Consider the following 24031-nt stretch of genomic DNA (forward strand, 5'->3'; position numbering starts at 1 on the left):
AAATGCACCGAATAAGATATTTTAAATAATTTTCAATCACGTATAAATTTTTTTTCCCTAACTTTCGTCGTTTCCAAGTGAATACGAAGAAATCGAATCGACTAATGGTCGGTTTTATATTTGATTATCATATTAGTGCACTTTGTCCTCGAACGAAGCTAACTTTACCTTCCTCCCTCGTAACTGTGCAATTCAGCGACTCAATCTTGCATCACGCAACGAATACAGCGTTTTAAGCTAAGTGCTCTGTTTGAAGCAACGTCGATAAATAACGTCGAGGGAGAGAAATAAGAGGTTGGGCAAGCTTTTCTTTCTTTCTTTTTTCTTCCCGCCCCTCCAGTTTTCTATTCGAATAGGATTTCAAAAAATCGACGACGATGTTGATTTCATCCTTCTTTTCAACTTGATCCAAAATATGGATGATGAAAATAGGATACAATCAAAGTGAAACACAGTTTCCAACGAAAGGAGACGAAACTTGTTTTTTTATTAATTTCTTTTTATCTATAAAAAGTTTGTTGCTGAAGTAAAAACTTTAAAAAAGTGTTTTATCTCGGGGACAAGTTTGGCACTATATTATATCCAGGCATGCATTCCTTTTTTTTTTTTCTTTTCATCGTTATCGAAAATTTCAACCTATTTTTAAAACGCGAGGGACGGCAACTTTTTACCCGAATGACGAATGATACGTCTTTAAACGTTCACGTTAAACTCTTTAAATTGTTTTGTTGACCGACAACTTTTCAATCCGGGAGAATTCGCCGCAGAGATTTATCACAGTTCCCAAATACTTTCATCTTGTCCACTGTGTGGATATAACCCGAATCGAAACTTTCAATTTCCAATTACACGGAACGAGGAGAACGTACGTCTTTTTTTTTTTTTTTTAATTATTTCGGATCTCTCCATTTTCCTCTCCATTTTCCTTTTTATCGATCGACCGATCGGATCATCTTCGCGACGAAACGCAAGGCATTTGCATTTGTCGCCAACGAAGTTTCGATACCTTAAAAAATTCAGGAAATGCGTAAAAATGCGTCTTCGTTCGAGATTGGTTCTCTACTTAATTAAAATTGTACGATAAATACACGTAGCTGTCGTATGGTTCGATAGAAAATTATTTGATTGAAACGCAGAAACTGGCGAAAGCTTTTATACTGTCGCATTAAGCGAGAAAGTACCTCGAAATATACGCATCAATGTAAAGCTTGTAATTATTAATATCGCGATCGAGTGTATGATTAAATTTTCAAGGAACAATTTTCGAACGAGCCACGCGTGTTTCAAATTCGTTTTCGCGTGTAACTTTTTATGAAAGAAAAAAGAGAGAGAGGAAAAATATGGAAAGAGAGAAACTTGAAATAAATTAGAAAAAAACGATTTATTATTCACGCTTGTTTACTTCTTCGTTCGATTCCCCATATTCGATTCAAATTTTGAACTTTTATCGCGTGCTCGATTATGCCCTCTTCGAATAGCAAATCGATGGAGGATCAAAATCCTCCCACAGAATTTTATATCTCGAGCGTATTCTCGAGATTTCTTCGGAACACGTTCGTGCAATTTCTATCTCGCCTCTCTCTCTCTCGAGAGAGAACGAAGTGTTAACATTTTTTACTCGAACAGAAGAGGCGTATCGTTCACAAATTGGAAAGAAATAGAAAACCACGTTTCGGAATAAATAAATATATTTAAATAACTTAATTTATTCTCCTCTTTGATCACAAAGATAATCTGATGATTCTCTCGTTTGAAGATGTAAAGCAAGGCTTAGGTGGTTCACGATTTTTGTTTCGAAAAGGAAGTGGAAAAAGGAAAAATATATAAAATCAAGCGGAAGGAAATGACGAAAGGTGGTAGTAGTTTAAATCTTGTGGGGTTAGGACGCTATGGTTCGCGGTATTTGTCTTACATTTCGACGTATTGATTCGCGGATTTGAAGTATTGGCGTAACATCGAGGGCGAGGAGAATGAAGCGATAAAAATAATACACGAACGTTTGCCTCGTTCGATTTTGGATTCCTTTTTTTTTCAATTTTCGAATGGAAAAAATTCACCCTCCCCCCCTTTCAAATTTCTTCTCCCCATCGATAGAAGAAGGAAAAAAAGAAGAAAATTTCGAGCGAGAGTGAAAAGTTTCACCCTCGAACACTCTTCGAGTTTGAAAGCAAAAAAGGGGAGAAAGATCAAAGAAGGGCCCTTTGCTTGCTGCTACATAGTCGAGGATCAACGTGGAGAACTTTCTCAGTCGGGCTGAAAGGAATCACTTTTGTGGAAATTAGCGTGGACGAAATAAAGGACTTTTGATTACGACCTGATATTATCGTACGACCTTCGCTTCGATCCACGTTCTCTTCCCTCCCTTTCTCCCCCCTCCCCTCCAAGAATATCCGTCTCTTGACCCCCCAAGCTAAGCTCACGATCCAATTACATCTGCCCTCGAATAATACTCTTAATAAGCGATCTAAAAACTCCTGAATCCTCCCTTTTCCTTTTTACGTTTCCCCTGGTGAAAAAACGAAAACGAGGGAAATTTCCTCGAGTTTCTCGAAAGGATGGGATCCTTTCCGCGAGAGGAACGCGTAAATTGCAATTTTTTTCCCCCTTTTCTTTTTGCCAAGTTCGAGAAAAGACGAGGAGAATGATCGAGAATTTTCGTTCCAGCTCTCTTTGACAAACGAGTGCGTTGCTCGAATCAAAAAAAGAAGGAAGGAAAAAGAAGAAAAGAGGCGTGTGAAGCGATTAAAATATCAGGAGAGACTACGTGCACGCACGTAAAAATCGGATAAACGATCGGATACAACGATGAATGAAATATGCGATTCCAATAGCTTTTACTTTTTTTTTTTCTCTTTTCTCTACGAAAAAAAAGCGATATTTCGACGTAACACAGAATCGTAAACACGGATCTCAAGGATCCTTCCCCTCCGATTATTTACCCTTTCGTTTACCCTTTCGTTTCGTCCGCGAATTCCTCGCAGGCGTAGTTTTTAAAAGACGCAACGTTGAAAAAAAGGAAAAAAAAGTAAATTTAAAACTCGCGTCACATCACGTGCAATCCCTGATTTGATCGCGATAAATTACACGTAACAACAGATGTTATAGGTAAGCAAATAGGTGAAACAAGATAAACAAGAAAATTAATTATGAGTTAATGTATTCGCAGTATACATTACGATCATTAATTATACACGCACACGCGTATGTATATATATTTACGTATTCGTCACACATATTGTGCACGCTCGCTCAACGTGTGAATTCACTATCATCGGTTGAATCAGCTCTAGTTATACCGCATAAATATTTTGCAGGGTATTTTTCAAAAAAAAAAAAGGAAAAAGGAAAAAGGAAACGGCGCGTTTCTGCCAGTTTCCTTTCTTCCCGCAGTGGATATAAATCATTCCTTTTTTCGGGATACGAGCATGTCGAGCTTTCAGAAAAATAATGTTCCAATGGTCCTCGCATTATAGAGTATATAATACACTCGAACGATAAGTGGAACAACGATTCTTTTTCTCTCGAGACGAGGAGCCAACTCGACGAAGCTTCTTCTAAGAATATATATATATATATATCGAATCGATACAATAATGTCAAATTTTTCTTCACCAATTATCTCCATATCATACTTTGCTCGATTGGAATTAGAAATCAGTCGAATATCGATGGAAAAACTTTTTGACAAAGTTTTCGATACGTCGAAAAAGATCCTTTTCTTCTCGGATTAATTTCACAAGCGAATTATTCAAAGGGCAAAGTTTTCAACGACTTGGCAATTTTTGACACCAATTTTCCGCTTCTAATCTCCTCGTTTCCTGAAAGTCCGCTTCTTCTTATGGAAATTTAGTCAAACGGTATTATTTTTAATCTTCGTTTAAGTTTTTCTAATCGCCATTTGTTTCGAAAGTAAATTGACATCAACGTTGAATTTTATAATTTCAAAAGTATAACATGATCGAAATTTCTTCAAATGGTGTTATTTTTAATTGGTGATATCAACGTTGAATTTCATAATTTCAAACATACAACATGATCGAAATTTCGTCAAACGATATTATTTTCAATCCTCGTTCAAGTTTTTCTAATTGTTCGCCATTTGTCTCGAAAATAAATTAGTGTTATCAATGTTGAATTTTATAATTTCAAAAATATAACACGATCGAAATTTCGTCAAATGATTATTTTTAATCCTCGTTCAAGTTTTTCTAATTGTTCGCCATTTGTCTCGAAAATAAATTAGTATTATCAATGTTTGAATTTTATAATTTCAAACGTGTGATCGAAATTTCATCAAACGATATTATTTTTAATCCTCGTTTAAGTTTTCCGTTCTTTCTAATTGTTCGCCATTTATCTCGAAAGTAAACTTTGATATCAAGTTGAATTTTATAATTTCAAACGTGTAACACGATCTAAATTTCGTCAAATTATTTTTAATTGGTGATATCAACGTTGAATTTCATAATTTCAACAGTATAACACGATCGAAATTTTTTAATCTTCCTTTAATTCTCTCATTCTCATCTTTTTTAATTGTTCGCCATCGATGAAACCTTTCAGAGAAATTTGTCTCGAAAGTATAGGCGCACTAATTATTCGTAATATCGACGTCGAATATCATAATTTCGATACAATAATATCAAATTTTTCTTCGCCAATTGTCTCCATACCATACTTTGTTCGATCCATTGGAATTAGAAACTAGATCGAATATCGAAAAACTTTTTTTCAAAGTTTTCGACACAAGCGAATTATTCAAAGCACAAAGTTTTCAACGACTTGGCAATTTTTGACGCCAATTTTCCGCTTCTAATCTCCTCGTCTCCCGAAAGTTCGTCCGCTTCTTCTTATCTCTTTGCGCATTGATCGCCTTTCTTTATCCCCATCCATTGACATTCGTGGTCGCGCGTATTGTATAATACGGTTCAAGCTCCACTCAACACCAATATCTTTCCGAATCGATGGAAAGGATGCGGTGCGCCAATTTCGTGCACCACCAGCTCGTTCGGCCGGCGTAATAACGCTGGTCGATTGCTTTTTTTTTGGGAAATGAAAAAAAAAGAAAGAAAGAAAGAAAAAAAGTAAAAAAACAAAGACAAAGCGAAGCGAAGAGAAACACATCTCATCCATCTTCATTCTTATCGAAGACACGTTCAACTCGTTCTTTCCGTTGAATTTCTTCAAAAAATTTTGGTATTCCTTTCTCGTTCGCGAAACTGTGAGGATAAAGAAGAAATAACAATTCGTAAAAGAGATGAAGACCTCAAAGTTTGTGATCAAAGGATGATGAGATTCAGAGATATTAATTGGAATTAGAACGTGTCAGGGTCCAGCGATCGAATCTGGTAGCGACATCTTGCGAGATCATCGATACGACTATCGTAAATTCTGGTGATTCGCCACGATATTTCAAAGCGTCCAGGAATTTGCGCGTGACAACTGAGTTATGGCTGCGGATCCCATGGATTCCTCCCTTCCCGATTATCGTTCAGCCGTTACGCAACGCTATCGTTCCACGCTTGTATCTCGCGCTCCAAACGCTGCTACGTCAAAATACGCGTATAAATGTATGATGAGCTCACGGCTGAAGAGAGGCAATATTATTGCACGTGTTGTTCCATAAATTTTCAAAAATTTATTTATTTTTTTTTTCTTTTTCGCTTTCAATATGAGATTAAATTAGGGGAGAATTAAAATACAAACGCTTTTTTGAATGATCGAAGAATAAATGATGATTGGATGGAAGAGATTTCACATCTCTACATGGTTGAATGTGAAAAATGATTGGAATTTCGATCGAAAATTAATGTAGCGATTATAGTTAACTGATACTAATTATGTGATAGAATAAATGATGAGCCAATATTATTGCACGTGTTGTTCCATAAATTTTCAAAAATTTATTTATTTTTTTTTTCTTTTTCGCTTTCAATATGAGATTAAATTAGGGGAGAATTAAAATACAAAATTTTTGATGAATAAATCTCTGATTGAATGTGAAAAACGTGAAAAACGATTGGAATTCCGATCGAAAATTAATATAGTGATTAACACTGATACTAATAATTAATAGAATAATTATATGATGAGTTCATAGCTGAAGAGAGCCAATATTATTGCACGTGTTGTTCCATAAATTTTCAAAAATTTATTTATTTATTTTTTAAATTAAATTTATTTATTTACTTTTTTGGATGACTGAAGAATAAATGTCGATATTGGATGGAAGAGATTTCACATCACGGTTAAATGTGAAAAACAATGCATTGGAATTTCGATCGAAAATTAATATAGTGATTATAGTTAACACTGATACTAATTAATAGAATAATTATATGATAAGCCAATATTATTGCACGTATTAATAAAAACTATTAATTAATAGAATAATTATATAATAAGCTTATAGCTGAAGAGAGCCAATATTATTGCATGTGTTATTCCATAAATTGTCAAAAATTTATTTTTTTGTTTATTTTTTCTTTTTCACTTTCAATATGAGATTAAATTAGGGGAGAATTAAATATAAATAAATAAATTTTTTGGATGATTGAAAAATAAATGTCGATATTGGATGGAAGAGATTTCTCATTGGAATTTTGATCGAAAATTAATATGACTATGGTTAACAATAATTGTAATAAAAACTGAAATCTGTAATCGATGAAATTCTTGGATATACGAAGAGAGAAAAATTTACAAAATCGATATAAATAAGAAGACAACGGTGGATAAAAATGTTCCTGGTCTTAATAGGATAAAGTGGATTTCTTAATGGCAGTGAATATTGATAATGATCAAAATCTAATATTATTTACTCCTGGAAATCCTAATATTAATCGAATCGTTCAATCTCCAAATCGAAACAAGTAAAAAATGATATAAATGAAAGAAGAACACGTAATACTCCGTGTATTTTGTATTCTTTACCCTCCATTCGTATTTTTCAATTCAATTAGCTTTACCTCCGTTAGATAAGCGGAGAAGATTCGTCGAAATATTCTCCAATTTTTCTGCGATCGAAAAGTTTATCTTATCACCCGGAAATTTCCTCTCGTCTTTCTTTTGCGCGCGCAATTTTGAAACACAGAGCTCCTCCTCGAATTGGAGATGCAAAAGGAACTAAAAAAAAAAAAAAAAAATTGTAACGTAGAAACGGAGAATAACTGCTCGGGATGTTATGCAAGAGAAACAAGAGTGACAGAAGTAAAATAGATCGGTAGTTGACGTATTTACAGGAGCAAATACGTGAGTTCTTTGGACGTTGGATGCTTTTATCTTACGGTATTTTACGGTACACAACCGTATATAAAATACGATTTTACGCCTCTTCGTTCGTGACATTTTCCAAAGCCGCCGCCGCTCTAAAATTTTAACTTCCATTAGCTGTGTGACTTAAAATAAAAAAAAACCTATTTATATGGCATTTATCCTTGTATTTATACGTATAAATTTTCGCGAGCGCGTGTATCACGCGGGAACGACATTTTTTAAAATAAAAGTGTGCCGTATCATCGATGCATTTAGAATCCAAAGTTTTATCTTTCCCATAAATATTCTATATTAATTTTTTAGCTGGAGGTCCACTCGAATCAAATACCGGGATGGAATAAATTTTACTCGATTTTATCCTCTTCTGTACGTGTTCTCTAATTATTGGTAAGAGATTTAGAAAAAAAGGAGAGAGAGAGAGAGAGAGTGGGAAAAAACTGATTGATCCAATACAAATTTTTTCTTTCTCCGTTTTAGGGATTTACTCGTTGATCTAGATTAACGATAACGTTTGACTTTTGAATTTTATAAGTTCATCATAACCTGCTCGTAGAATATTTCAAATTAAAACTGCGAATCGTAATCGTAAATTAGCTACTTTCTAGGATTTTACTAATATCCCTAAAATATAAACACAGACTGAATGATAAACGAATAATCGATTAAATCAGCTATGTAAACCGAAAGTAACTATTTTTTTTAAGGAACGAAGAGAAAGAATTGTTCGTACGCAATTAAAATAATCTAAAATCCAAATTTCCATAATTAATTCTTCAATTAAATTGAAATTAAAACTGCGAATCGTAATTGTAAATTAGTTACTTTTGTACAGATACTAATAATATATGTAATACTAATAATACTGATAATATCTCTAAACACAAATACGTCGAATAATCGATTAAAAATTTCCATAATTTTTATTTTAATCGAAAAAGATGATTTTGACGTTCCACGAAAATTACAAATTATAAATTTTGTAAATACATCATAACCTGCTCATAGAAAATAAATATTTGAAATTACTTACTTTCTACGACTATACAGATACTAATAATATATGTAATACTAATAATACTGATAACATAATATAAACACAAATACGTCGAATAATCGATTAAAAATTTCCATAATTTTTATTTTAATCGAAAAAGATGATTTTGACGTTCCACGAAAATTACAAATTATAAATTTTGTAAATACATCATAACCTGCTCATAGAAAATAAATATTTGAAATTACTTACTTTCTACAGATACTAATAATATATATAATACTAATAATACTGATAACATAATATAAACACAGAATTATCGATCGAACAATCGATTAAAAATTTCCATAATTTCTAACTGCGAATTTTATTATTTTAATCGACACGCGACATTAAAAAAAAAAAAGACAATTTTGATGTTCCACGGATATTATATCCCGCGATATCGATCCCATCACCAGATATCATACAATATTCATTTTTCCCTGAATAAATTCCGACTAAGTAGATTCGTTACACGTTGCGGGGATTATTATCGAATCCCGTGAACTTTAGAATGATCTTAGCCGTCTGATCACAACCATTTCGAAAATTGGCCGTAAAATGAACGCGTAAACTTGAAACGAGCAAAGGAAAATTTATAATAAATCCAAATACCAACGCATCCACGTCTTCATGAATGCGATAAAATAAATACGCGCCCGATTTTACCATCTCCATCGATCGACGATTAACGCTTGGCTCATTTCAACTCGAAAACGTAACCCGATTCCCCCCTCCAAATACATTGTACACACATTAATTAGTAAGAATCTTAATTAGCGAGCAACGTGAGCGAGGGATGCCCTTCTTCCTCCCCTTGGCATCCCTCTTACCAACTTAACCAACTTGAAAACGGACTTGAAGAGTTTCGAGGAAACGTTTCTTTGTCAAATTATTTCTCATCTGTTCCCAGATTACGTTCAGATTAAAAGATAGCACAATTGGCGCAATATATAATCGTATTGCTACAACACAGCAAGTTTCAATTTTGATATAATATAAATCGGTCTAAGTTTTTCGAGTCATTTTCGATGCCCCCTCCACTTTTGCGAACTTCGTTCCTCGAGAAAACGATTTTCTTTATTTTTCTCTTGGGAGAAGCTCTCTCTAAAAACATGGCGGGAGCACGTTTGAGAGCCAAGGTGGTGGATGACGAAATCGATACGTTTTTCTTTTTATTCGTCGATCCTTCGTGCCGCTTGAAAAATGACTTAGGTTGGCGAACACAAGGGAGAACTCTTGCTTTTTTTTTTTCTTCTAATCTCCAACTCTCGAGAATATTCCCTTCGTTATACAATCTGGATGGAATTATACACGTAAGAACGGGGGGAGGGAAGAAAGATTGTGCAATCGACAGTGAAATCGATGTAATGAATAAACATTCGAGCGAGAGTATCGGTTATCTCGAATCGAAATAAATTGAAAAGGAAACGGGGGTGATTCGTTTGATTCATATCGAGTGTTGAATTGTCGATGAAAAAGCAAAAAAAAGAAAGAAAAAAATCTAATAAATATTCGCACAGAATTTGCATCATCGTAGGGATAGTAATTTGTTAAAGAAAAAAATCGAAATATTCTCTCGAAAGAATTTTTAATTTTCATTTGTGGATGCGTTTGCAATGATTGGGGTTGTTCTTGCTTTGAATTTATTTTAAATAAAGATCAAACTATTTTTAGATTAACAACTTTACGGTTTATAAGCAAGTTTAATGGAAAAAGAAAGAACCCGTGAAAAGGATTCCGTTTCATTCTGTTTAATTATTACATCATAGTGTTGCTAAGAAGGAAATAATTAAAGAAAAAAAAATTAACATTATAACAGAAATATACCGGTTGAAGTATTTTTTTAATTGAAAGTAATTACGTAACGGAGTATGATATTTCCAAGTTAAATTTATAATTTTTTTTTTTTCATTATAGGACGAAGACTTTAAAAAATATTCACGGGTATATTCGGGCAATTATTCGCTAACATATTTCGTGAATAAATTATCTTGAAGGTTTCCTTCACAACACGAAGGAAAGTTAAAAGTACGTTGTTTAAAACTTTCGTGGAAACTTTATAGAGAGAAAAAAGTATTTTTCACTTTCCACGCCACTTTTTATTTGTCAACCATTCACCACGATGTTTCTTTCCTCGATCGTGTCACGTGTAATATAATTGTTAAATTCCTTCCTCTTTCCAATTCCAATTTGTCACTCGTTCCAACGATTTCCCTTACAGAATCATACTATAGGAGTTATAAAAACGTATATGTACCTTTATCGAAATCTCGAAACACAATCTCTGGAAGAGTCTCAAACGATGTTAAATTAATAATTATTTTCGTTTCAATAATAACTTCGTAATAACTTTATCTAATTCCATACCGTGTATGCATAACCGTGAACGCAATTAAGAATAATAAACAGGAGATCCAATTACAGTTTCAAATGATCTATCCGTGTTCAAACTGAGAGAGTTCAAATGGTGGAATCAAATATGTGTTATTCGAGTGTGTACAGGTTGAACTTAATTTTAATCTTCGTTTAATTTTCTCGTGCCCGTCCTTTCTAATTGTTCGCCATCGGTAAAACCTTTCAGAGAATTTGTCCCGAGAGATTATACATGTACACGTATTCGTAATATCAAACACGTGGAATTTCAAACACGATCGAAATTTCGCAACTGAAACGATTACATCACGCAAACTTTGTCAAACGGTGTTATACGCGAGTATACTATTTTAATTTGTCCTTTGTTTAATTCTTTCATTCCCGTTCTTTTTAATTGCCATCGGTAAAACCTTTCGGAGAATTTGTCTCGAAAATGTATATGTTTGTACTATGTTCGTAGCATGAACGTGGAATTTCAAACACGATCGAAATTTTCCAATCGAAACGATTACATCATTCACACACACACACCTCACAACTTTGTCAAACGGTGTTATTCCGGTATTATACTGTTTTAATCTTCGTTTAATTTTTCTCGTTCTTTCTAATTGTTCGCCATTTTTTTCGGAAATATATACTATATTTGTAATATCAATGTATTTATAATTTCAAAAGTATAATACAATCGAAATTTCTTCAAATGGTGTTATTTTTAATCTTTGTTCAAGTTTTTCTAATTGTTCGCCATTTGTCTCGAAAGTAAATTAGTGTTATCAATATTGAATTTTATAATTTCAAACGTACAACATGATCGAAATTTCGTCAAACGATATTATTTTTAATCCTCGTTCAAGTTTTTCTAATTGTTCGCCATTTGTCTCGAAAATAAATTGATATTATTGAATTTTATAATTTCAAAAGTATAACACAATCGTCAAATTTCGTCAAATGTTATTTTTAATCTTTGTTCAAGTTTTTCTAATTGTTCGCCATTTGTCTCGAAAGTAAATTGATATCAATTTTATAATTTCAAAAGTATAATACAATCGAAATTTCTTCAAATGGTGTTATTTTTAATCTTTGTTCAAGTTTTTCTAATTGTTCGCCATTTGTCTCGAAAATAAATTGACGATATCAATTGAATTTCACAATTTCAAAAGTATAACATGATTGAAATTTCATCAAACGATATTATTCCCAAGTATACTGTTTTAATCTTCATTTAAGTTTTTCGTTCTAATTGTCATTCTTTCTAATTGTTTGCCATTTTTTTCGGAAATATATAGTATATTTGTAATATCAACGTTGAATTTCATAATTTCAAACATGATCGAAACTTCGTCAAACGATATTATTTTTAATCCTCGTTCAAGTTTTTCTAATTGTTCGCCATTTGTCTCGAAAGTAAATTGATATCAATTTTATAATTTCAGAAACGATTGAAATTTCATCAAACGATATTATTCCCAAGTATACTGTTTTAATATTCGTTTAAGTTTTTCGTTCTCATTCTTTCTAATTGTTCGCCATTTTTTTCGGAAATATATAGTATATTTGTAATATCAACGTTGAATTTTATAATTTCAAACGTGTGATCGAAATTTCATCAAACGATATTATTTTTAATCCTCGTTTAAGTTTTTCTAATTGTTCTTTCTAATTGTTCGCCATTTATCTCGAAAGTAAATTGATATCAAGTTGAATTTTATAATTTCAAACGTGTAACACGATCGAAATTTCGTCAAACGGTATTATTTTTAATCTTCGATAAAATCTTTCAGAGAAATTTGTCTCGAACGCACTAATTATTCGTAATATCGACGCCGAATATCGCAATTTCAAATATATAAACGAAATTTCGCAACTGAAACGATCACATCACCCACACGCACGCACATCTTAACAACCTTTGTTTCAACTAACCAAATAATCGCGTGGGATAACATTGTACATGCATATTTCATTTTCCTCTATCATAGTGTACAACTGTGCGTACGCACACGAAGAACCCCCAAAGTGTTTATCGTCTCCATCAAAATTCCTGTAATGAAATATACGAAACGTTGTTTCAATCCTGATGGAAAAAGCTTTCGACCTATCTCGAATTGATTACCGATTAATCTCACATTCGATATCGATATTTCCTCCTTTATTCCTCCCTTTATTTCCTCTTCTAATTTTACATCACCGAACAACACGAATCCAATCGCTCCCCTTAAACAACTTTGAAGATTTATCGTTCCTCCAAAGGAAATTCTATCGATTCGTTGCCCAAAATCCGGTTTTTGCACACGATCCGAATAGAAAATGAGAAAATTTGCTTGATTAACGATTAACTCGGGACGAAACGTGTGGAAACGTTCGATCGTGATTAATACCTGATTTCTCTTTTACCCCCGTGTCCGTGAGAAATATTCGTTTCGGTATGTAAACCGAGGCAAAGTTTGTAGGACAAAGTACGCCGCTGCTATACTTGGTGCAGCAAACCGGATTCGCCAAGATAATAAGATTTATTATACCATCCGACGACCAACCTTCGTCAAACTTCCGTGCTTCCGAGTATCTTGACAACCCCTCCGGCCCGGAATACTTATGCGCCTTCCAGCCTTTTGCCAATCTAACCTCTCTTAACCGTATACATATAAATAACCACCTCCGTTTCCGTCCTATTTACCGCCTAAGATCCAAATCCTCCTGAATCGTTTTTCACTGGTTTAATCATTGGTATCGAGGATTTGAAGAAATAACTTAATCTTGTAAATTTTAAGCCATCTAATCACCTAAAATCTAAATCCTTGTGAATCGTGTTTAATCATTGGAAATCTAGAATTTAAAGGAAAAATTTAATCTTGGAATTTTTAAGATACTTAAAATCCACCTAAAACCTTTTTCCACTAGTTTAATCATTGGTAATCGAGCATTTAAAGATTTAAAGAAACAAAATCCCTTGAATCACTGGTTTAACCATTGGTATCGAGGATTTAAAAAAATAACTTAATCTTGTAAATTTTAAGCCATCTAATCACCTAAAATCTAAATCCTTGTGAATCGTGTTTAATCATTGGAAATCAAGAATTTAAAGGAAAAATTTAATCTTGTAATTTTTAAGATATTTAAAATCCACCTAAAACCTTTTTCCATTAGTTTAATCATTGGTAATTGAAGATTTAAAGATTTAAAGAATTTAATCTTGTAATTCTTAAGACACCTAAAATCCTCGTGAATCACGTTTCTGACTGGTTTAATCATCGGTAATCGAGCATTTAAAGATTTAAAGAAACAAAATCCCTTGAATCACTGGTTTAACCATTGGTATCGAGGATTTAAAAAAATAACTTAATCTTGTAAATTTTAAGCCATCTAATCACCTAAAATCTTCGTGAATCACATTTAATCATTAGTTTAATCAAAGATTTAAAGGTTTAAAGAAAAAATTTAATCTTGTAATTTTTACTTAAAATCCTCGTGAATCACGTTTTTCATTGGTTTAATCATTAGAATCGAGGATTTAAAGAAATAACTTAATCTTGTAAATTTTAAGCCATCTAATCACCTAAAATCTAAATCCTTGTGAATCGTGTTTAATCATTGGAAATCAAGAATTTAAAGGAAAAATTTAATCTTGTAATTTTTAAGATATTTAAAATCCACCTAAAACCTTTTTCCATTAGTTTAATCATTGGTAATTGAAGATTTAAAGATTTAAAGAATTTAATCTTGTAATTCTTAAGACACCTAAAATCCTCGTGAATCACGTTTCTGACTGGTTTAATCATCGGTAATCGAGGATTTAAAAATTTAAAGGATAAAATCTTCGTAAATCACTGGTTTAATCATTGGTAATCGAGGATTTAAAAAAATAACTTAATCTTGTAAATTTTAAGTCATCTAATCACCTAAAATCTTCGTGAATCACGTTTAATCATTAGTTTAATCAAAGATTTAAAGGTTTGAAGGAAAAATTTAATCTTGTAATTTTTAAGACACCTAAAATCCACCTAAAACCTTTTCCCACTAGTTTAATCATTGGTAATTGAAGATTTAAAGATTTAAAGAAACAAAATCCTTTGAATCACTGGTTTAACCATTGGTATCGAGGATTTAAAGAAATAACTTAATCTTGTAAATTTTAAGCCAACTCGTCGAGTTTTTATCACACTTAATCAAGCTGATTAATAAGACTTGGATTACTACAATAAACGCGTGTAAATTGAATAGGCGATACAGTCGACGCTTGCCAACGAGGTATCATCAGGTAAGTACGTGTGTTATCGACGTAAGTGTACACTTTATTATCATCCATCCTGTGTGAACGGAGGAAATAATCTGAGCCACAATTATTGTACAGGAAATTAATGTACAGCAATGGGAAGGCTCGATCGACCAAAGGCCAATTAAATTTTCATTAACTCGCGAATATAACAGTCGAAATAACGGGGACATGGAGAATGACATGGAGAAATAAAATTTGAAAAATATATATGTAAGATTCCAAGGGATCAAAAGTTTCCTTCATTTTCAACGTCCCGAACATTCCTTTCAGGGAACGCACGAAGCTATTTCCTATTTTCCTCGCGTTGTTATTCTTTTATCGCGTGCAAACCGGTGTTCCAAATTTTATCAACCCGTCGAACGGGATTCCAAGAATTTTTCGGGACGTTGGGGCACGCAAACAACAACCTTCTCTGCGAGATAAAAAAAGCTTCTTTGATACACTGAATATTCTCTGCTCCGTATTTTTCCATCCTCCCCTGGATACACTTTTCGATTCACCTTTTCTTTCTGCCCTTATTGCCCTCTTTCGTGGATCATCTCGATCAATTTTCCTCATCTTATTCGACACTTTATTTTTTGGGGGAGAAATTATTTTTGAAATCGATTGGAAAATTTCAAACACTCTTACTCGATTTAAATTCGGAAGAGAGAGGAGGAAAGATGATATCTTCGACTGATTCCGGTCGATCGATCGGTAAAAAAGAGAAGCGAGCGATCTTTAACCGGCCCAACCCTTTGTCCCGTTGCGGCAACCTGTTTTCAATATCGCGCACGATCGATGGGGCACTCGACTCGGAATGCTCGGTTTATCAATGGGCCCGCGATTGAAACTCGCCAACAATAATCAGCGAGCTATTAGATTTGAATTGGATTTAATCAGAAATGTCCGTGGAATCACGATTCTCGATCCCACTGCCCTTTGCAACGCCGGTGATCGACGCTCTCGAGGGGATTCCGAAACCGTCAAAGCGTGGCACGATTTCATCGACTTCTCGTCCACGCAAGAATATCGACACTGTTGCGAACGTAACGTGCGTAACGCGTGTTTAGCCGATCGATGCGAATCATCGTTGGATAATTTGATAAACGTTCGCTCTTCATATCCATCCGTGTGTGCCTAAAATAATATCAAAAAATTGGTAACAAACAGCGTACGTCCGTATTCCGTGAAATAATCCGTCGAAAATTAATTCTTGAAAACTTTATCGTTTCGATTCTTAATCGTTGTAATCAGAATCATATTGAGGCTACTCATATTTAACACGAGCAAATAGTTTTGCCAATTGGCAAAACAGATTTAACTAAATTTAAAATATTAATTCAACGCGTTGAAATTTTAATAGCCAGTTATCAACTCATTCTATGTAACCAATGGATTGATACACCTGCTCAATTACACCTGGTTGGATAAAAATTTAACGATATCCATTTATTTATTTATCAACAAATATTTCAAATCAATTATCGATGATCCTTTGAGTTACGCATATATAAGCCTCGTTTATCTCTTTCTTGTTTGCAAAAAGAAAAGGAAGATCCTTCTATCGGATTTCGATCGAAATAATTGAAATATATCAATCGAGACTTTGCTTCAAATTTTCATCTGGAACACGCACAAGTTCGTAAAGAATCCAACATGCTCGATAAATGTTTACTCGGTAATCGCAAGGAATTAACTCTATTCACAGAATTAACGTAATTACGCATCGGTATCTCTCCACGGCTACGAAATTCTATTACCATCTATCAACGATTAAATGCCGTAACTCTATTCTACAAACTGGGAACAATTCCGAGCGTGCTGTTTGCAGAGGGAGAAAGAGAGGAGGGGAGAGAAAGGGAGAGAGAACTATTCCGTCATCGCGCGTAAATTAACGAAACGTGAAGATATAAATAATAATTAGATATTTTGACAATTTCTATATATCGGATCAATGGAAAATTATAATACAAACCGGACGTGGAAGGATGAAAGGAAGGAAGGAATAGTTTCTTTGAAAAGTTCTTGTATCTTATCTTCTCTATTCGTTCTTCTGTCGTTTCGATCATTTATCGTTTCATTCCTCCTACGTATCTTTATAAATAAAAGAATCGGGGGGGGAGTGAGTGGTTTAAAGCAACAAACTATGAATCGTTAAAAAAGGTAAGGAGATTTATGCGATTCGAAGAGGAAATAACGATGTTACTCTCATGGGAAAAATTTGATAGAGTATACGTGTATCGTGCCAACCCTGGATGAATCTGGAAATATGAGGAAATATGTTTGATCTTATCCCACAATACTAACATTTCATCCGATCTTCTTAATATCGGATGAAATTATGCTATTTCTTTCTGCTGCGTTAAATTAAATCGTAAAATATGCGCGATGCTAAAAAAGAAAATATCGAGTCAAAAAAGGAAAGAGAATTCAAGAAAATGGAATTTTAAGGATCTCGAGAAAATTTGTTGAAATTTTGTATTTTCTACGTTATATATATATATATTTATAACATTAAAATGTTTCTTTATACTTGTACTGTTATTATTTATAAAAGCGTTGGTGTGGTTTTTTTCAGTTGAATTTAATTCATTTGAATTTAAAATTCTTATCAACGTTTCGCGACTAGAATATTTAAAGGAAATTTTATTAAAAATTTCTACAAATGATGGCGAAATATGAGAATATTAACATAATAGAAAAATAATGTATGGCTAAATGATTTATAATTTATTTTTCTTTATTTATTTAGGACGAAAAATATTTCTCTTGAGATTTGAAATGTGTTTAAAATTGACGATTTTAAACACATTTCATTTAATTGACGATTTGATATTAAAAAAAAATTTCAACAAAGTTTCCCTTACAAACTTTTACTTTGCACTTTCATTTATCACGAATATAATAATAGATATACAGTTGTAGACAAATATAAGAATCTCTGGTAAACTAAATATCCGTTGTTGAAAAGTATTTTACGTAAACTTAGAATTTATGTTGCAATGTTGATCTAATTTTGCCGCGAAAATTGTGCATTTATACTCGTTTCGTTTAATACCGGTATATTTTTTATCGCCGAACAAAAGGGAAAAGGAAATAAAATCAGAAAGGAGATAAACGAGATCTACTTACATATGCATATGAAAACTTTGAGTATTAACAATTTCTCATTACACTAACATTACGGACGTGAATAAAAGAAAATAATCATTCCGAAATAAATTTAACTTCCCCTTTGTCTTCCGCGATAGTTAATAGCTGTCTCATTTCTTTAAACAGATAAAAACATCGTTATTTTTATCACGGCTCATTAATCATGTTTCTCGTTTGATTCGTTGTTTCACAAGGAAGGGACGCGACATCGTTACGAGGGTTGTTCTTTAAAATAAATTTTCGTCGAGCAGTAGATTCTGAAGCTCGATTGACGGTACAGCGATGCCCTTATCGTCTCACAATAGATACGAAACACGAGCCTCGTGACAATCGATCGATGATACTTCGCATATATGCGGTCAACACATCCCCCTTTTTTCTTTTTGCATAATAAAATTGCGACGCGGTCGCATCGATTCATTTCTACCTCGTCATTCGCTGATCTCGAAATTTTGAACCACTCGTATCGAAGATCGCAAGGTTCGTAATTGGAGAGGACGAGACGAAAAGTAACGAAATAATAAAATAATCTTTAACTTGCTGCAAATTACTTCAAGATTCTATTTAAAAAAAATCAAGAAAATTAGAAAAACTTTGAACCGCTGTAACTCCGAAAATAGCGACTTCCGGTCGATGAACGAGAGATCATTGAAAGCGCAGAACCTTCCCCTTTAAAACTCTTTCTCATTCATTTCGATGTGACTTTTGATTTCCGAGATATCGTCGTGCAAAGAAAAGTTAATTTTAATCGTGTATCTTAAATCGAACTAGATCCTATTAAAACTAGGAAAATTTCGAATCGCTGTAACTCGGAAGATAGCGACTTCCGGTCGATGAACGGAGGTCATTGGAAGCGCGGAACCTTCCTCTTTGAAACGCTTTTTCATTCATTTCGATGTGAGTTCCGGTTTCGGAGATATCGTCGTGCAAAGAAAAGTTAATTTTAGTCGTATCTTAAATCGAACTAGATCCTATTAAAACTAGGAAAATTTCGAATCGCTGTAACTCGGAAGATAGCGACTTCCGGTCGATAAATAAAAGATCATTGGAAGCGCGGAACCTTCCTCTTTAAAGCTCTTTTTCATTCATTTCGATACGAGTTCCGGTTTCGGAGATATCGTCGTGTAAAGGAAACAGTAATTTTTGATCGTTTAATATTCTCCTTCTCTTTACTTAATCGGATTTCTCGCTCGCGCCTCGTTGTTCACTGACCCAAACTCGAGACGCGATTCGTGGGAAAAAACGTAGTACGCATTTCTGGGGAAAAAATATAGGTCACCGCGGATCCATTCATAGTTTTCGCAGTTAATGCTACGATTCGTTATATCTCGACAACCGATCGAGATATCGGGACGAATCAAAAACTGACTTCAACGGCGCGCTTTCCTCTACCTTTCAAATTGATTTGGACGAGAAAATGCACTTTTCCAGCGTTATTTACGTTACGCTGATTCAATTAGCGCGAAGAGAAGTTGGCGTGGAGGGATTGAGGTAACTGGAAAGGATATTAGCGCGATCGTTTCCCCCTAAATCGACTTAATTCCGTCGAACTCGGGTGTACATTACGGTGGACATCAATTTTCACCCTTCCCACCCTTGCATCTCCGTTCGGCTCTATTTCACTCGTTCTGGATTCGTCTGGATTCTCGTTCGACCGCCACTGATGGGGAAATTTTAACAGTTGATGTCACGAATAAAGTTACTTCGTATAATTCGAAACGTAATAATAATTGCAAATAATTGTGATAAATATTATTCAAACATTTTATATAAGCGATTACTTAACTTTATTCGAGATTTTTAATTCTAATTACTTTCTCGATTCTATCGATCGCGAACAGGAAACGTACAGTTCTTTTTGAACGTATTTATCCAAGATGAGCAAACATTCTCGATCACTTTTTCTTTTGAACCAAGTGAAAGTAATAATATTCCTTCTTTTCTTTTCTTGCTCAACATAACGCGTGTCGGTTATTAAAAAATAACCTTTTTTATTGAATTCAAGCGCGATTACAAACAAATTGAACAATCGTTATTAAATATATATATATCGGATGTGTTCATAAATCGTATAATTACGCGGATACAACCGTCGAAATTCTCGCCTCGACACTGTCAATTTTCATTAAACGTCCTATCCGGCTTCTCTCAAACGCCCCCGATTTCCATCACGCGTGCAAAAGTCTTTCCAAATCTATCTATTTATCTCCGTGGATTACCAAGATCTCCGGGTCACAATCGACCGCCGTGAGAGCGACTAACCGCATAGTCTCGAAAGAAAAATCAAACCAATTAAATTTAAGTTTTTAACGAAAAATAATCGAGCATAATTATTCCCTTATTTAGATCTCGATCTCGAAGATTGAATCGTTCAAATTCCTAGAATAGCGATTCTTTGACGCAGTTTCGAACATCCATCCAAATATTAACGATAGACGTCCACGATATGTACACGAATATATCCCACTTGATGTAAAACGCATTTTACACCATTAATTTGCGAACCATTTGCAAACCATTGGAGGAGGGGCACGTCGAAAATTTCATTCGACCCAATTACGCGGAAGCGTGTGCTAGATGAGTTTATAGATCGTCCTGTGATCGACGATTCGCCACGGGTTGAATATCTTCATTTAACGCGCACAAAACCTGGCTCCTCCACCGCCAATCTCTCCACCAGATTGCACTCTTTCAAATTTCCTCGAAATTAGTTCCTCCTCTGGTCTTCTAGATCTCCAAATCTACCGTTGAAAGCAAAATTTCTTCCACCCGACTCGATAACGCGAGACTCGTAAGAGAAGGGAGGGAAGAAGAAGAGATAGGAAAAATAAATTTCCTCGAGGAGGGAAACCGATTATAAAGAGAGAAGCATCACTTTCGAGAATCTTTAACCGTCGATTAATTCGATCATCCGAATTCATCGATAATTCTCGTAACGCGATGTGACACAATACGATTAACAATAAGACACTTTCACGAATTTCCAATCTTGAACACGGACGATGAACGAGCTCGTGCAGCCTTTCTTCGTCGTGCAATAATAATAATTGGAAGAGAGAAGAAGGAGGAAATGAAATCCTCTCGCGGCGTATCACACTCGTCGATGGAGATTCGTCGTTGGAGATGGTCGCCGTAGTCCTTGGAGAGATAGCCGGCCGAGATTCTCCTCGAATGCTCGTATATTTTCACAATCCAATCCCTTAGGTGTTTCACTTAGGAATTTAAAAAAGAGGATCTCGTTCACCAGAGAATCGTTTGTCGAAACCAAGATCGAGCGTCGTAACCGGTTTAAAAATGTATCGAAAATTTGGCAAGAAAATTTGCCGCGCGTCGTAACTTGAGGAAATGAAAGGAGGTTTTGTTAACCGCGAAACATTCGAGAGATTTAATTAGTTTATCGACTGTGTTGGTCTATCGGGGGCGGGAGACGGGAGAGGGGATGGGGAGGTGGGCGGGGGAGGAAGGAGTGCTCTCAAACGAAGCGGGTTCGAAACTTTGAAAACTGAATCAACGTCGTTAATGGACGTTAACGTGAATGGACACTTTTCCATGCTCGTATCGTATCGAATTTTTATACTCTATATTTCCCCTCTCGATCTCTCTACTTTTTTCCCAAGAAAAATCTCTCTCTCTCTCTCTCTCTCTCTGTGGAAAAGCGGAAGACTCACCGAATATGCGAATGTGCGTACGTGTCTGGACGCGAAGGCGTTGGAAGGAGAGATCGGGGATCACGCGATATCGCACGATCGGCACGGGACGCGCGCTTGCACGATACTGGCCAAAGTATCTCGCGGCATTCGCGTCGCGACGCTCGGACGCAGAGCGCGGACTCGAGATGCTAACCTACTCTGCCCGTCTATCCGTCAACCCACGCGTACCGCCTGCCAATTTCTTCTTCAATCGCTTTCTTTCCCTCCTTCCTTCTTTCTTTTCTTTCTCTCTTTTCTCGCTTCGTTTTCCATCGTTCTCCCTTTTATCTCCCTTTCTTTTCTTGATCAAGGAGCAAGGATCGAATTTTTCTTTTCTTCTCGGTTTTTATCATTCTTCCTTCTAGATCGTTAGGATGGAATTTTTTTTCATCGATCTTCTTCTTCTTTTCTCGATCGTTAGGGGCAAGGATCGAATTTTTCTTCTTCTTTTCTTTTCTTTTTTCGTTTTCTATCGCTCTTCCTTTTTCTCTTGTCGATCGTTGGAAGCAAGGATCGAATTTTTTTTTCTTTTTCTTTTCTTTTTTGTTTTCCTTCGCTCTTCCTTTTTCTCTTTTCGATCGTTAGGAGCAAGGATCGAATTTTTTTTCCATCGCTCTTCCTCTTTTTTTCTCAATTGTTAGGAGCAAAGATCGAATTTTTCTTCTTTTTTTTCTTTCCTTGTTCCGTTTTCCTTCGCTCTTCCTTTTTCTCTTGTCGATCGTTAAAAGCAAGGATCGAATTTTTTTTCTTTTTCTTTTCTTTTTTGTTTTCCTTCGCTCTTCCTTTTTCTCTTTTCGATTATTAGAAGCACAGATCGAATTTTTCTTTTTTTTCGTTTTTCATCATTCTCCCTTCTCCTCTTCTCGATTGTTAGGAGCAAGAATCGAATTTTTCTTTTTCTTTTCTTTTCTCTTTTCTTTTTCCATCATTCTTCACTTTTCTTTTCTCGATCGTTAGAAACAAAGATCTAATTTTTCTTTTTTTTTTCGTTTTTCATCATTCTCCTCTTCTCGATTGTTAGCAAGAATCGAATTTTTCTTCTTTTTTTCTTTTCTTTTTTGTTTTCCTTCGCTCCTCCTTTTTCTCTTCTCGATTGTTAGTTACAAGGATGGAATTCTTTTTTTCTTTTTCTCCATCGCTCTTCCTTTTTCTCTTTTCGATTATTAGAAATACAGATCGAATTTTTCTTTTTTTTCGTTTTTCATCATTTTCCCTTCTCCTCTTCTCGATCGTTAGAAGCACGGATCGAATTTTTCTTTTTTTTTTCCATCATTCTCCCTCTCATCCCCCTTATTAGGAGCAAGGATCAAATTTTTCTTTTTTATCAAAAGAAATTCAATTTCTTTCCTCTGTTCTAGAGATGGAGAAGGTGGAGAAGGAGATTAGAGAGGGATCTTGTACGAAAAGTAGATACGAAGAGGGATGATTCCGCGTTTTTAAGCGAAAGGATTACGATTTAAAAGTGGTCGAGGAATAGAGATTACGATGAAAGGTATACGATGGAAGACAGTGGAGTATGGAGACGATCGACTCGATTGGTTTTTTTTTTCTCTGTCGCATCAAAGAAAAAGGCAAAGATGGAGAAAGCAGGGGGAGGGAGAAAGAGGGTTTCTTGTCGCCGCTCATATCCGTGGATGCCACCATGATTGTAGAAAAAGAGAGCAATTTTTATTATCGCGAGTGAACGAGTATTATACTTTTGATCGTTTAAACTCGTTTAAAAACCGGATCCAAGATTTGTACGATATATCGTGCACGATTTTCAACGAATATTATATACTCTCTAAACAAATTAATCTCATCATCGGATTTGTGAACGGCAAACATTAATAATCTATGAATATCCCATTCGAATATATATTACAAATATTTGAATTATCAGAATTTCATCGAGGTTTAATTAAAATGTTTCACGATGAGGTTGAGATCGTTATCAATTGTTTGCATTGATTCGAAGAATTATTACAAAAGATTGTTATAAAAAAATCTTTGCCAATAAATTTATTTATCAAATTTCCCTCCCAAGTATTCGCGATAAATATAAAACGCAATTACGTTCGATATTTCGATATAGAAAATTTCGAGAATCGATTTCGAAATTCGTTCCTTTCATCTAATTTCAATATGATTTATTAATCAATTAGAAACCTTCACATCTATCCATTTCCAGACGCGTGGTGGAGAACGTCCCTCCGTTCTCCACCACGAATTCGCGCGCCAAAACGAGGAAGTTTTTACCGCGCGAAA

General features: G+C 34.5%; 1 protein-coding gene across 1 annotated transcript in view; it reads right to left on the reverse strand.

Annotated features, from left to right (window-relative positions):
- The window catches only part of LOC107997408 (tachykinin-like peptides receptor 99D), a 66205-nt gene extending 44146 nt beyond the window's left edge, over nt 1-22059 (reverse strand). Inside the window, exon 1 of the mRNA XM_017055988.3 lies at nt 21764-22059. The gene's annotated coding sequence lies outside the window, so the exon portion shown is untranslated. The remainder of the gene's footprint in view (nt 1-21763) is intronic.
- Between the last annotated feature and the right edge of the window lie 1972 nt (nt 22060-24031).

Source organism: Apis cerana, linkage group LG15 (assembly GCF_029169275.1).
Source record: "Apis cerana isolate GH-2021 linkage group LG15, AcerK_1.0, whole genome shotgun sequence".
Lineage (NCBI taxonomy): Eukaryota > Metazoa > Arthropoda > Insecta > Hymenoptera > Apidae > Apis > Apis cerana.